Source organism: Plectrocnemia conspersa, unplaced genomic scaffold (genome assembly GCF_051122295.1).
Source record: "Plectrocnemia conspersa isolate PC_06_02 unplaced genomic scaffold, ASM5112229v1 ptg000010l, whole genome shotgun sequence".
Classification (NCBI taxonomy): Eukaryota; Metazoa; Arthropoda; class Insecta; order Trichoptera; family Polycentropodidae; genus Plectrocnemia; species Plectrocnemia conspersa.
Genome location: NW_028277174.1, coordinates 30,576,241 through 30,592,811, shown reverse-complemented (window position 1 = coordinate 30,592,811; position 16,571 = coordinate 30,576,241). Strand labels below are relative to the sequence as shown.

At 27.4% G+C, this 16,571-nt stretch overlaps 1 protein-coding gene across 3 annotated transcripts in view; it reads right to left on the bottom strand.

Moving 5' to 3' along the window:
• Positions 1–12,990, bottom strand: part of Np (serine protease notopleural) — a 40,791-nt gene extending 27,801 nt beyond the window's left edge. The window contains exon 1 of one of the 3 annotated variants that reach the window (XM_088196026.1): positions 12,394–12,990. The gene's annotated coding sequence lies outside the window, so the exon portion shown is untranslated. Of the gene's footprint in view, positions 1–6,614; positions 6,951–12,393 lie in introns of those variants that run through there. The other 2 variants (XM_088196027.1, XM_088196025.1) reach the window with 2 other exon arrangements.
• Positions 12,991–16,571: the final 3,581 nt, after the last annotated feature.

Here is a 16,571-nt window from a genome sequence, read left to right as displayed (position 1 = left end):
TTACAATAAATTTTATTGTAATTATTCATATTCATACACAAGGACGTCATTTCAGCTTTTTTCAGAGGAGCAAAAATTGGGCAGTCAATGATAGTTTTTTTTATATTTCAACTCCATTAAAAATAATAGTATTTCATTAAATGACATGCATTTTTCTGACTAAATTCAAGATTTGGGATCCATGGCAAAAGCAATAAAATCGTTCCGTCGCAGTGGAACGCTCGGTTATCTAATGTTATTAACAATATTACGATTTATAATTAGTAAGAATTGGTTGAAGCATATCTAAACCAAATTTTGACCAATAGGAGAGCGCAAAAAAACAATTATCACTTCTCAGAAGTCAAAAATCCACGTCAAAAGCAATAAAATCGTGCCGTCGCCGTCGCAGTGGGAACGCTCGTTACCGAGCGTTCCCACTGCGACGGCGCCGACACGATTTTATTGCTTTTGACGTGAATTTTTGACTTCTGAGAAGTGATAATTGTTTTTGCGCCCTCCTATTGACCAAAATTTGGTTTGAATATACTTTAAACAGTTCTTTTATATCAGAAGTTCATAGTTATATTGGTAAGGATAGCTATCATATTTTTAAAACATAGTGTAATATCCAAGTGAAGACAAACTATGGAGCACAGCAAATGGATGTTTCGCAACTATCAAATTTAATTTCACAGACATTTTAGAGCAGCATTTTAGCGCCTAGCAATTGAATTATATGTTCGCTAGTAGAAATATATAGCTACTGGTGAAAATGTATTTAAACTTTACTAGCGAAAATATGTATAAATCACTGAAAAATACAAATTCATAGTAATATTTATAAATATATTACTTGAGAAAGTTAAAATAAAATAATTTTACTTGTCAGTGGTCGTTTTTTTTATAGTATTGCATTAAATGACATTTTGGTTAAATTCAAAGTTTAGATCTGCCCCCCCCCACCCACCCTTACAAATTCTGTACACACATATTGATCAAATATAAAATGGATAATGATGGATTTAGGAAGCAAGAATCTAATAAATTTATATTTTATTACATACATATGACTTTAAATATTTTTTTTAAATTTCCAAAGTCAAATTTAATAAAAAGGTAATTTATCATTACTGTTATTTTATTATAAAAAGTAATATTTTTAAAATATTAATGCAACTAGTGTTTTATTTTTAACTTTTTGCTAAAAAAAATTGTGTACCACCGTCCTCCGAGTATGCCGTGTGTATTTTTTTTGCAAATACTCGCATATTTATTTTTTTGTTAAGCGGAAAATGTTTGAGGATGCCGAAACGAAATGTGTAATACAATATAACTTACATTATGAAACAATACTTTCAGACTATTAAATAGGGATTTCCTATCACTAAATGTGTTTTGCGAAATAGAAGAATAGCCGGAGAACTTTGCATCTTGAAATTATGTGAGATATATATTTCATATGAGAAAATATAATATATTGAAATTAAAATGACCAGGTTCCTTTTAAAAATTACATGCATGTTCTCAGGTACCCGGTTCCGATTCTACTCGGGTCGGAAGCCCTAGATAATCCCAGCAAAGAAAATCATTGCTCAGTCAAGCTTCAATCATCGTTATGAGCCAATTAAACGTCTCATCCTCATCACGAGCAGAATCTACTACAAAACTAAAGAACGATGACTTTTAATTGATCTAACCCTCATCGAAACAACATAAACATATCAATGTTTTAATGTTGAACAACATTTACAGCGATGTGTATCGAAATTCATCTTTTCCACTCGGCTAAACGTCAGCCAACGTTCGCGGAGCAAATCTGTCATGAGGTCGTGCAACCCATCCGCCTTTCCAGCGCTCCTCAAACGTCGGCAAAGGAAGTGCAGCGAATTTGCTTATATATACACACACACACTCGCCGACACCGAACCAGGGCTCCGTTGGCTTAATTACCTCGGAGCGTTCGTTGAACCTCACCTGTTATAACAGGCTTAACGGGACTCGAACCCAAAGTGGCCGATCGACGAGTCGTTATTCAATCGGACGTCGCGTCAGATTCCGATTGTTCGATAATCGAGATCGATTATAATCGCGACCGTTTGAGAGCCGCTGGATTCGTTTCGGAGCGTGCGCGCGATGTATGGACGTATCATAAATATTTGAAAAAAATGAGAATAACCTCAACAGCTGATTGTAAGAGAGGTCATTTTAGAACATTGTTCTTAAGTGTAAGCGCAAATTAAAGTGCTACTTTTATTGCTGTATCATGAAGTTTTGTAATGTTTTATGAACATGTTTTATGTTTTTATTACCAAGTGGCCATTAAAAAATTGAAATGCATATCAGTAATTAAGCTACATATAATATTTATAGCTGTTTCAAAAAAAAAAAATTTTTGCACGAAGATAAAATTGTGTTTTTTTACTAATATTAATATTGATTTTTTTAGGCACTCAGATAAAATATTAGGTAAATTTGATTAAAAATGAATCGAACAACTCCATTAAGAAATCAGCGATTTAAGAGTAGTATAAATTAGCCAAATTGGTAAAATTGTGATTTGTGAGAATAATATTATTGTATTTTTATAAAACCGTACAATACAAAGCAAAATCATTTTATTAGTTTTACCAAATGATAATTTAAATATTTGTTAAAAAAGTTGCTTAATAAATATTTTTACTTCTGACAGTATATTATAATAATATTATATAACTATATGGTACTGGTTGCAAAATCAACAGAGAAAATATAAAAATAGTAAAATTTTTAATCTATTTATAATCAGTATAATATTCAAATTATTATATATGTATATATATAATATGTATATTTATAAAATTCACAAAAATATAAATTAGTATACTTATTATAAAAAAAAAATATTACAAAATTAACCCAAAAATAATATTGTTGTATTTTTATAAAATCGTACAATATAACGGCAAATCATTTTATTAGTTTTCCCTAATTGTTAATTAAACTAATTGCTAAAAAAATTGTTTGATAAATATGTTAACTTTTTACAGCCTATTATAATAATATTATATTACTTTATTGCAGTGGCTGCAAAATTAACGAAAAATTTATAAAAATAGTAGAAATTAACCGAATATTTGTTTTATATTTCTATATTAATAAAAATTAATTAATATAGAATCTATTTTTATATTATTAAAAATAATAATACAGAATTCACCCAGTCGACAATAAAGTGTAATAATAATATTGTTGTATGTTTATAAAATCTTACAATAATATTTTTTTTAAAAGCATAATTATCATTTTACTTTTGACAATCAAATAGAGGTTACCAAACAAAGTCTCGCGGATCAAATTATGTCCTATTATATATCTGATTTACGAGCTTACTATTAGTACTGTCAATTTTTAGGGCAGAAAAAAATAAACTAGTTAAAATTATTTTCTTAACGAATTAGATGGCAAAACATTTGGTTTATTGTACGATGACATGTCTGTACCAAAACAATATATCATACGCCGTCTTAGTAAAATAAGCACTCGACAAGATATTTACAACTTACAGAAAATCAATGATCAAAAAAGTTTTTCGCAAAAATGTAATATTAAAAAAGAGACTGTAACTAAAGTCAGTTCACGAGTAGCTCATTTACTAATAAAATAAGGCCATTTACCAATAGTAAATTAAAAAATTGTTTAATTGCTTCATTATTTTAACATAACAGTTACTAGAAGTTTTGAGCACATTGTGAGTAACATCAATAGGCAATTGCAAGATTTTTTGACTTCTCTTAAAAATAACTATTACTTCATTTATTTTGAATAAACTTACTATTAGAGACATGTATTTATATTAATTTGTGAAAGATGTTAAAAATTAATAATATATAATAATTAATAAAATATATGCTTTTTTATAGCTCACTTAAATTTTGCTTATATATTGACTCATGATCTAATATAAAAAAATATAACTTATATTTTGTAATAAAATATTTATAGTTTTTAGCATCATGAATTTAGATGTTCATTATATGAAATAATATTTATATTACAAACTGTATAAATTTAAAATTAAGTTTTAAGTTCTAGATTAAAATTATAAATATTTAAAGAAGATATGGTAATTTTATTTATTAAAAATACTATTTTACTGTAAGTATAAGTATTAAAAAATCGTTAAATAAAAATAAGTTACATCGCGATGTTACTAATAATAATCTCAAATTAGATGCATATAACATTTAATTTTCAGAAATTATTCTTCGAGATAATTTATTGGAAAAACACTACACGGCTAAACACTTATTTTATACAAACAACAATGAACTATTTTTTTCACTACGAAATTTTTTAAATATGTTTATATTTAAATATTTGAGTGAATTTCTACTTTATATATTAATATAATAAATAAAAATATAAATTTTTTGCTAGTGATTTTAAAAACTCTATTAAAATAATATATTTTGCTACTTAAATATGTATTAAAATTGCTAATAAATATTTTTAGATTTCTTTTCTAAAGCATAATCAACATTTTCTAAAGAATAAGATGTTATAAAAAAACAAGCTGATTACACTAAAACATTGTTTTATAGTACTAATAATTATTATCTATCGCTTGTTTTATTAACCCTTTGTGCGCCATGTGCGGATAAATCCGAATCACCGTGTACGGTTCACAAGTGCTGAGTTAATTTTCTCATATATAATTTTAGTCACAGTAAAAATTAAATGAAAGAATAAATCTTTAAGGTGAATTTAGATGCAATATAAAATTAAAAAAATTGTAATTAAATCTTTTACTGTATATTTGACTAATAAAAATTAATTCAGCACTTAAAGGGTTACATAAGATTGTATAACTATATTTATTTCAGTGCATAATAGTCTTAATTTATTTTCAAACATTTTTATTTTTTTATAAAGAATACAAGTTTAAGAAGCAATATTCTAGTTTATAGATAGATTAAATTAAATGTATAAATATATATAAATTCCATTGTATGGTTAGGTTTCAAGAAAGCTTATACGGTATTGCGGAAATAAAATTTCTCAGACAAGCTTAATCTGATTTTGACAAAATTTGAATGATTGGTTAATGATAATAATATTACACAATTGCTGATTTAACAATGTATGTTTTAGATAAAAATTTGCATCACGTAGAAATGCAATTTTTTTTGCTTGAAACTCTAAATTAGTTTTGATAAACGTGAAGAATTTAATAATTGAAGAAGTTATGCATATTTCGTAATGGCGATAAATTAAAATCTAATAACCAAAATTATAGATTAAAAAACATGGTTTAAAAGAAGCTAAAATAATAATATTACAAATATATATTAAACCATATGTTTATATGCCTGTATTTAAGGACATTTGCCATATGTATTTCAACATCAGCTAGTTTGATATTCAACAGAGTTTCTGTCTTTTTGCATGTGTAAAAGCTCTATAGAATATAAATCACAAAATCTATAAATATAGAGCCAAGTACTCATTCTAAGAATAACGATTTAATAGCATTGCAACTTAAAAGATTTATAGTTATAATTCTCTTAAAGTTAATTATTCACATAAATGATGTCTAATCTACGTAATGACAAAAGTCGTTAAAATAACATCAAGTTTAATTAATACGCCTATCTTTTACGCACCATAAATATAATTCGCTCCGTTACAACATTTCAAAATTATCAAATGAAAAACTTGATCTTTTCCTTGTGAAAATGATAATAACACACATGTACACATTTGGAATTCGTTGATAAAATAAATGATCGGCGGTCGTAACTGTAAACGGTCGAGATGACCGATCCAGTCATTCGAGATAGCCGCAACGATCTCGCATTAATATTATATATGAGGCAGATGGAATTTTAATTTAATCAAATTATAATAAGAATATATACATAGTGCTTAAATTATAAGCGAAAAGTTTGGAAAGCTCTGGATTTGTATAACTGTGGCGAATTGCAACAAAATCAAGACGTGATTGATGCAACGAGGTTTGACCTTGTGGTTACACAATATGTATATAAAATTCATATTAAATAATATCTATAATGAAATATAAATTCCTTAGTTCTAATTATAACGTATATTGATTTTAAAATGTTAAAATAATATTAAATACAATAAATTTTTATATAATATAAACAAGCTACTTACTGTACAACGTTCAGATTATCGATTTTGAATTTTGATGAAAATAATAGATGAATATCATTTTATTTGAAATTGTAAAAAAACAATATTTATTAACAAAATACATTTATTACTAATATTTAAAAAACATATGAACCGTTCCTATTTATTAAATTTACTAAGCAAAATAAAAAGATAATGAACCTATTCAAATAAATTACATTCTACAAATTTATGTAGATCATAAATTTGCTTTATGTTCATATTATATATTTATAACTAAAAATCATACGTTTAAACACTATAAAATAAAATGTTAAAATTATATTGATTTCCACTTATTATTAGTATTACTATACATTGCGCAAAAATATGTGATGATATTTGTCAAGAAATATGTTGAGTCAACAATTTGAGAGAAAGTCAATATATATGCACGTATTGTATACCTTAAAATAATTACCGTTATTATTGTTATTAAATATTTCATATGTACTTACTTTTAAATATATGTATATACACAAATCATTAATTAATAATAATATATCATATTGCTTTAACACATATTATTTTATTATATCACTTTATCATTAAAAAATATTGCTTATATTTTACGCAAATAAATGCACAATTTATATGCTGTCAATGTGAACACACCTTTATAAACGCAAACGATTCGAACGCGCGGGGTGGCGGCAAACCCGCATGTTTTATTTTATCTATCTTTTAAATATTTTAAAAATACACTTTTTTCCCAAACACTTATACGTCAGACGTGAAATTTCAAGTGTTAATGTCGCCGAACGAACGACCTCAACGACGGCCGCCGACTGACTAACTGTTAAATACATGTGACCCACAAAACAAGGAATCGTTTGCAGCTTTCCAAACTTCGGCGACGGGCAAAAACCGAATTCCTAGGATTTTTTCCGGACGCCACCGACAACTTCCGGAACCCGCCAGACGACCGAAAAAATATGACTGATAAGGTTTGGCCGTAAAAAAATATGCAAATCCATTATCGTTATCTTTTACCTGCTGCTTAGGTTTCGATTACACTGAGCTGATTGAATATTTTTAAAACATATTAATTACTAAATTTTTAGAGTATGTAAAATAAAGATATTTTTAGCATATTTTTTTCTATTGCAACATAATTAACTAATATTTATATACATATGTATATTTTAATGAATTATATTTACACAATTGAGTATAATACAAACATATTCTTCTTCATGATTTTTATTTATAGACGCGTGATTATCAATTTTGATCTATTACAGAATTCATTGGATTACATAAGATTCATAATAAGCATAAATAAAGCATCAAATCTGATTTTTAACTTGCGATAAAAAATTCCTGTTTATATTAAGCTTCTGGGAAGTTTTTCAAGATAAGTTAAGTAGCCGTTTAATGCAATACCGCAAATCGTTTTTATAATATTTTTATCAATAGTAATAAACACCTTAATAAATAAACAAAGATAAGATTAAGTTAGTTTTATATCTTTATCACTTATAAACATTATATTTTTTATGTTAAGTATTAAGTAGTATTAATCTAACCCTAAATAATAATGAGCTGTTCAAAATTACTTGCGTGAATGGCTATTTAGAACCAAATTAATTATGCAGCGTAATAATATTGTTGTATGTTATAAAATAAGACGATATGATTAATAAAAAAATAATCAATTAAATTAAAAATCATTAGCACTAACTAACTTTATGTAAGTGAATAATTATATAATCGTTAATTACTTTCTCGTTTTTAATACTTTAAATAGACAATAAAATAAAATCAAATTAAATAAAAATACAATGGAAAATTCGCGTGATGATATAAATTGGATTAAATAAAATGATAAATTATTAATATTTTAAATATAAGACTCATATATTTTAGTTTAAACTATATCTGTTTTTTTATTATTTATTTATTAATATGTTAAATGACGCATTGAGAAAACCTCTTAAGTCATAATGGTCAGATTTTTAATGATAATAAAAAAATATAAGTATAAATTTAAATACTTTTGCTACAAAAAACATTAAAATACGAATCAAATAATAAATATACTACATATGTATTTCTATATGTTTTTGTTTATTTCTTTATAAAAAATGCTATAGTATTTTATAAACACAACAATATCATTCTTACGTGTCGGAATCAATAAGACTGATTTTTAAAAATACAACAATATTTTAGCAGCATTAAATATGAAAAATTCTGTCGCTTATAAATCAATGATTTTTTAACTGGTATTATCATATTTAGTTGCTAAATGCAAAAGTTGTACAATCTTAGTTATGGTAATATTTCGGTCATTATTTTTTTTGTAATGTTAAATTTTGTTTAAATTGTTCAATTTAATTAACAAAAGACTACATAGATTATTTTTTAAACGAGTCTAAAATGGGTGATAAAGAATCAAAGACTGCTTGTAAATACTGGAAATGAAAGCTCTTAAGATGAAGTAGATAGTAAGAAACTCCATAGACTCTGTTTTTTAAACAAATAGTAACATAAAAAGCTTGAAAAATGGGTAGACTGAATAAAAACGTATTTATGAAGTTTTTTCTTTGCTTTTTTTACCCACAGAAACGGTTTATTTTTCAATATCATTGCAACTTGCGACAAAAAGTATAACATTTATGACAATAAAACGCTGCATATGCAATGGTTTGGCAAAAATAAAAATTCACTAAACCACAAAGAAATTCACTAAACCAAAATTACAAAAAAATACAATTATAGTGACTGCGCTTTGTACAATCAACTATAATATTTTAAATATTTTTTTTTTATAAATAAATTGTCAAAATGCAGTAAGAATCGCGTCGTATGGTTCCCACAAAATTCTCTTGCACGGCAATCTCGCATGACACGACTGTCAAAAAGTTTAACAAGTTGGGCTGTGAAAACATTTCTTTTACACAATATTCATTAAAAATCTGATCAACAGATTATCACGTATTAAAGCAGTTCAACAATTTATTTTTATGTGAGCTTTTTTTCGAATAAGCTGCCTCCAAAAGTGCATTTTCAGAACACCCTTATTTCGATATATAATAATATTTTCCTTGCATTCCAATAAATCTTGCTTGTATTTGCAGTGAAACAATTTTGTTTTTACTATTGCTTATAACTAATTTTCACCGAACTCTCTATTTAATTCACGTTGTATTATTGAAATAAGTCATTGTTTCTAAACGTCAAGGTAAACCATTGACGTCAGTTTCATAAATTGGCTTATAGTATAGTAATAGTAGATATGATCGTAATATTCATTAGGAAGGCATTCATTGATAATTTTATATTTTGATTCGATAGGTTTGTTTGCGGTTTATCGCCAAGTGAGCTAATTAGATCATGACTTCGAGCGGAAATTAAAGAAAACGTTAAGTAGTTTGCGTCGTCCGGAATGTTACGACGCTTCTGTATGGAGTTCAATATACTCGGACTGACCTTCCGCCGCACTAGTAGCTACTGGCAGACGTTGCCAAACTTTTGCGTAATCGACACGTCTTTCGGTGACACATGTCATTAATAAAAGAAAATCGTGCGAAAGAGATAGCCTTTAATAACATTTCCCACACACCTTGACGTTCACCTACAGTAACAAAATTTTCTGTTAAATAACTATGATTCATTTGGATTTCGTTTTTAACTTTAAGTACTAGAACGATGATTCAAATACAATTTTATAACTCGGATATAAACAATTTGGTTCTTACGCGTTTTACCGCACCCGACCTAGATAAACGCGGAACCACATAAAAATAATTTAATCTAATTTTTAAATATTTTTTGACTACGTATACTTATACTATAAAATACCCAAAAATATTTTTTAATTCAGCTTGATGATAGAATATGTTGTGTCATACATTTTTAATTCATTTAAATTTTATTTATGGGCACTACATTATTTATGCTACAAATATGCAAAATTAAAAATGGCTGGTGTTTGATATTATGGTGGATGGCCGAATTACTTGGCCACAAGCTAGACGAAACTTTGACAACACTGACGTGGCGGCTGCGAGAGAAATGCATTATTCTTCTGGCGAGCACAACAAGAACAAGACGACCGGCGGCACCTCGTCCACTAATCTCACATAAAATTCAATATAACAAAATGTAACTAATTAATTTCAACAAACTACTCATCACTGTACATTTTTAACACAAACTATAAATTTGTTTATTAGATTAACTCGCAATATAAATAAATATTGGAAATTTGCTTAGAATGTAATTCAAAGCATGATTTTGACAAATAAAAATATTAAGTGTAATTAAACTGAAATATTAAAAATATTTACGTGTTACAAGGTGCCACAAAAATACAATAAATCTTTCGCTGTAACCTGACGGGCGTAAGCCCAATGCATTACAACGGGGTAAATCTGTATCAACTGGGTAAGTCAATCAGAAATAATGAATAACCATAAGTTACTATTAACCGCCAGACTGAAAAAGTCTGGGAATCGGTGACATCTAGATTAATAATAATAAATCATTATTTGCTATATAATTTATAATCAATAGATGTCGCTGCAGCTGTTTTTTTTAATAATAGCGCATTTTTTATTAATAAAAATTCGAATGCCGCTGCTGGGGCTCGAACCCGTAATCTCAGAATTACTAGTCTGTGACGTTACGGACTACGCTATTCCGTCCATAATATGATAGGAAAAAGCTAATATGAGCAATATTTAATATATATATTTACATACATATATAATTATTGTTATTAGAAACCTATTTTTATAATTTAGTGATGGCGTTAAAATATAAAAAATAAATTTTATGTGTTTATAATAAATTCAACAATTATTTAAAAAAAATTATGATGCAAAAGTATTGAAAACAATAATTTTACTGAAAATTTCAAAAACAAATTTTATAATCTTAAATTTGAAAATCTTAAAAAATTATGTTGTAAAATATTGAAATCAGTAATTTTTACAGAAAATTAAAAAAAAATGTTTTCTCAAATACATAAAAAAAATTTATGCAGAAAGATGATACATCTGGAATTAATTGTAACAATTTATAGTTACAGGTTTAAAGCTGAAATATGTTGATAATCAGTCCAATATTTTATAATAATTTTTTTTCTCTTTTACTTAGAATTTTTTGGGTTGTCATATTTTTATTTAATTTAACTGTTACTTTTTATGCCTTATTGTATTTTTAAAAGTATATATAGTTGTGTCAAATTCCAATAACTTTCATTATTATATTATAAGTATTCTGCATATCACAATAAATAAAACTATATTACCTAACTATTATAATATAATACAAAAAAAAGAAACATTTTTTTAAAACTTTTTGAAACATGTTCTATATATTGAAATTTTTTTATTTATTAATTTTTCCGTTGTAAATTGACAGGCATGAGCCAAATGCGTTACAGCGCCCAAATATGTACCAACTGAGTAAGTCAATGAATACCTACAAGTAAGTTTTTACTACCAGACTGAAAAAGTTTGGGAATCGGTATTATCTATATTATTAATTATACCATTTATAATCAATAGATGTCACTGCAGCTGGGCCCATTTATTTTAATAATAGCGCATTTTTATAAAAATAAAAATTTGAGTGCCACTGCCGGGGCTCGAACCTGCAACCTCAGAGTTACTAGTCTGACACGTTACGGACTTCACTATTCCGTCCTTTTATGAAAATGCAAAGTGTATATGAAATTAACTCTAGTGGTATTATAACTTATTTTGGATAAAAAATATCAAAGTTGGTCTTCAAGTCTAAAAATTTAATCACACACAAATAAATTTTACCCACAATTCTCATAAAATAATGTATATATTTCTATATATACGATGCTTAATAATTATAATTAAACATTGTATATAAATAAATAAACATAAATAACATTAATAATGAGTTATTGTATGCTTAACCCTGTTTTGTTACGTAACTATGTATGTATCTAAGATATTAAATTAAATAATCGTTTTTTCTTCATAATAAAATCTTTTGTTTTATTTACATTTGTTTAATAATAGAAATTCAAAAATTTATATATTTAATAACATTTTTTTACTATATATGATTGCGAAATATGTTCTTAAACATGTGAAATAGAGCAACAAATCATCTGTATTATTTTAACTTTCAACTTGTTACTATAAAACAGTTTAATGTTATTATTATTTAACTTGCTTAACCTTTAAATTATGCCTTTTCAAGTGTGCTTAAATATAAATTATAAAAAAAATAATATTTTACACATACCTTAAAATACAATAAATATGAATCAAATTATAACGATCTATTTTGAAAATATGTAGTATTGCCATCTATCACACAACAGGAAAATCGTTAATTTTTGGGTGTTCTTATCCGAGTCGGCACTATTTATCTATCGCGATTTTCTTTTCGATTTGATACTCTTCTTTGTCTGATGCTTCGATTTAGATTCGCGATCGCGATAACAACCGGCGGGGGTTCGGTGCGAATGAGTTATAGACCTTGACCGCAGCACGGTCATACTGGGACTGGTCTTTCTGCGGCCCGCGGACTTGCCCCTGCTTTTATCATCGACTTCCACCGACATTATAGGATTCGTAGTTTTCCCACACTTTGCTACCACTTTTTTACCACTCTTCGTATTCTTCTGCGCATGCCTTTCCGCTGACTTGATTCTTTCGCAAGTTGACTCACATATCCAGGGACAGGATAAAGGGGGAGTTTTCCTTTTTAAGTAATATGCACAGGAGTTCAACGCACTCGTAAATCTTCCGGGCTGATCGTTAAAAATCGAAATAGCCCTTATTGAGCGTTTTGGCGAGCGTGAAGAACTTAAGTGGCCCTTTGGAAAAGGTAATATTCTTGGATCTTGCGATTAAACGCAACGTGTAATAACGTCGTTCTGCGGTTTTGAGTCTTTGATGTGTGTATGTGAGTGACAGAGGTTGCTAAATGCGTTTTTATGAAATATCTTATGTACTTGAAATATATTTTTATTAGCTCTAATTACATCTGTAATATTTTTTAGCATACTATCAACTAATTACTATATATACATTATCAATTTTACTCCCAACTCGATTGTTCCAAGATACTTCCAAGCCTTCCAATATTTTTGATTGAAGGCGTATTCACACACTACTTAAAACGCCGCATTTTCTATTACAATACTATTAGATTATTTTAAATATTAAGTTACAACTATCATGATTTTAATATTATATGTATATTTTATTAATGAAACTTGAATATTAATATGGTGAGAAAAATATCAATGAAAATCTGATATATTTTTTCAGCAAAAACATCGACGCATTATTATAAAATATAACAAAGTCATGGAAAATCATTCTAAAAAAATAATATAAAATACATAAAAAAATAGGAAAAATATTAGAAAATTTTAAGGTTTGAGAACCATAGGGGTGTGTGACTTTGTAGCCAGTAAGACGCAGTGGAATCTAGAAAGAGTTTTATTAGATTTTATTACAATTGAGATAGACGATAAATGGCGAGATGTTTTCTTCGAGCGATGGGGGAGAAGCTGGCGCAGGGATGATCTCCATGGGAGGCCCTCAGCTGACGTGGCAGCAACAGTATAGAGGATGATGAGAGGAGTCACTCTCGGGATATGAGCACCCATGACAATATATTGTTCTGCCGGTCTCTTCAGTTGTCTGCCTGAGTGACTACCCTTTCTTCATCAAAGTCCAGACTTGAGTATTCAGTGCTGCAAAGCTTCTTGACCAATCACAATCATGCAGTGATAATCCAGCCAATATATGTACACGTTTCTTAGAACAGATAATTAAGTATACGCCTTTAGAAAGCGACATTAACTTGATGGAACTCTCTGTTTTACTGGATTTATGTCTTTCTATGCCAATCCAAAATCAGTAACCTCTATGGTATGTATGGAGCATATTTGTAAATATCACTTTAAATAAATGCCTTAGAAGAGTCTTATATTATGTTTTATGTATTACTATTCATTCGACCCTCGCATGTTTGACTGTATTTATGATATAATTGGAGATATTATGTATTTTCATCTTCTTCGATGCACACAGTAAAAACTTTTGATGTTTTTATTTAACCATAATAGTGATTCGAATTATTATTTTTTATTATACAAATATGTTTTTTTAACATATCTCAAATTTTGTCAGACTAATTTACTTTTGGCCAATCATCGAGAGTCATACTTATTTATCTTACTGCTCATAATTTGTGATGAAATATATAGTTTTAATGTTTAAGAATCAGTTTCTGACAACTGAACCGTTTAACGTATTTTAGTCAGTCTTACGCAAACAATAATGAATCCAATTTAATTATATTCGCTCTTTCACTTTCTCTTAAATTGTTTTTTGGTAATAATAAATTAATAAATAACGGAAATAAAAACGCTTAGAAAATATATATAATAGGGATAATTATTTAATTGAAAATATGTTCCATTATTATGGTTAAAGTTGTATTATCATAAAAAATTATAGAAGATCTGAGGCGGTGTATATCGCTTAGATCTTTCGGCTTTGACACTACAATGTTGTCATATAATATTATTAAAAATAGATGTGTATATATAATAGTTGATCATCTTGTCAATTAGGCGTATCATTTTTTCATAACATGAACCGTCACTTGAGAATATCTGAGGTAGAAAGAGAGAAATATCTCGAGTGAAAATGAGCAAAATAAAATCATAACTTGTTCTGTCCCTCTTGCACTCCATGGAGTCTCACTAGATAATTATCACATCCTCTCGCGGTGGTCAGCGGCCATATTATGCGGCCGTCTAATAAGAAGATCCATCTCGTTTCCTCTGTTACCGCTATGATCTCGTTGCATTGCCACTATCCTCCTTGGACACCTTCCAACACGGCTATAATACCTCTCTGTCGTACTCGAACCGCTACGTTGGAATCGCAAGCGGCCACGATGAAAAAATTACCGAGAGGCAAGTAGCAGGTGTATCGAGAGGGTCATGTGATTAGTCCGTCATATTTGAAGGGTCTTCTTAAAGGTTTAATGATTCAGTTACGGAGACAAATATTTATATATAAATTGCTTGACAGATATAATGACATTCATTTTCATAATAGCATTAAACAACAATATTTTTGCCATAAAGATAAGATGTTAATATGAAGTTTTACGCTGAGTTTTAATAAAAATATATTTTTAATTATGGTTGTTTGTCTCTTAATTTATAAACAATTTTTTTTATTATTTTATAACATTAAAAAAACATCTGTTTTGAAAACTTTTGTGTAAAAGAATATATTAATATATTTTTTTCCCTACAACTTTAAAAAAACTAATACTGTAATAATTGTATTTATAAATTATTTATGTTTTCTTTGTGGCAAAAATATAGTATCTATACATAAATTTAAATTTAAGAAAAATAAGTATAATAATAAAACATGTAATTGCTAATTTTGTATTGAAAAAAGGCGTTTTTTTTAATAATAAAATTAAATCGGCAATCAATTTATTTAAAAATCAATAATATTATTGTATTGTAAAATTATGAACTTTTAACCATTTATTAAATATGATTATTTAATTGACCAATATTTAAGCAGAGTAGATATGAAATTGAACATCAGAAAGGGTCATTTGATCATGAAAAAATGTAAAAAAAATATTTTCTTAAATGGGTTCAAGAATAATTAAAAAAATAGTAAACTGACTATAAAATTGAAAGAAAATATTTTTTTTATTTAGGAATTTAATTTACAACAAATTTAATATAACTTAGTTTTACTTTTAACTATTTTATTTTATTTTCATCAAGCAGTAAAAACAATATTATTAGTTTAACATGCCTGGGGTATACCATATACACCAGGTATGTTAAATATAAGATTTAGTTTTATGTGGGCCGCAAATCACCTGAGTAAAATATCTGAGATGTGACTTTTTTATTGTTCGGGTCGCAAAAAAAAATATTGTAGGCCGCGATTTTGACAGGCCTGCTATTCAAATTATACAAAAAAGTGTTTACAATACAAAATTTAATTATTATGCGATAAAATAAAAGAGCTAAAATTAATATTTAGAGGTATATACATACATATTACGTATACTGTGGCATAACCCTGCGACAATAAAATCCCAAGTTAACTCCTGATGGCTCATGGCGATTGTTTGGTAAGACTAAATCCGACGATCCAAGTGGAAATGCCGTTTTTCTTCGAATTTCTACGTATATACCAAAATAAATATTTTCTGAAATGGCTGCAAAAAACAATTGAAAAAAAATCAAAATATTTTCAACTTCTGATTATTGCTATAAAATATTTAACTGACTATAAAATAAACAGAAAATATTTATTTTTTATAAATAATGAAAAATAAATATAATAAAATAGTTAAAATAAATATTAAACAAAATCTTTTAAAGCAACTAATAAATTTGTTCACTCTTCACT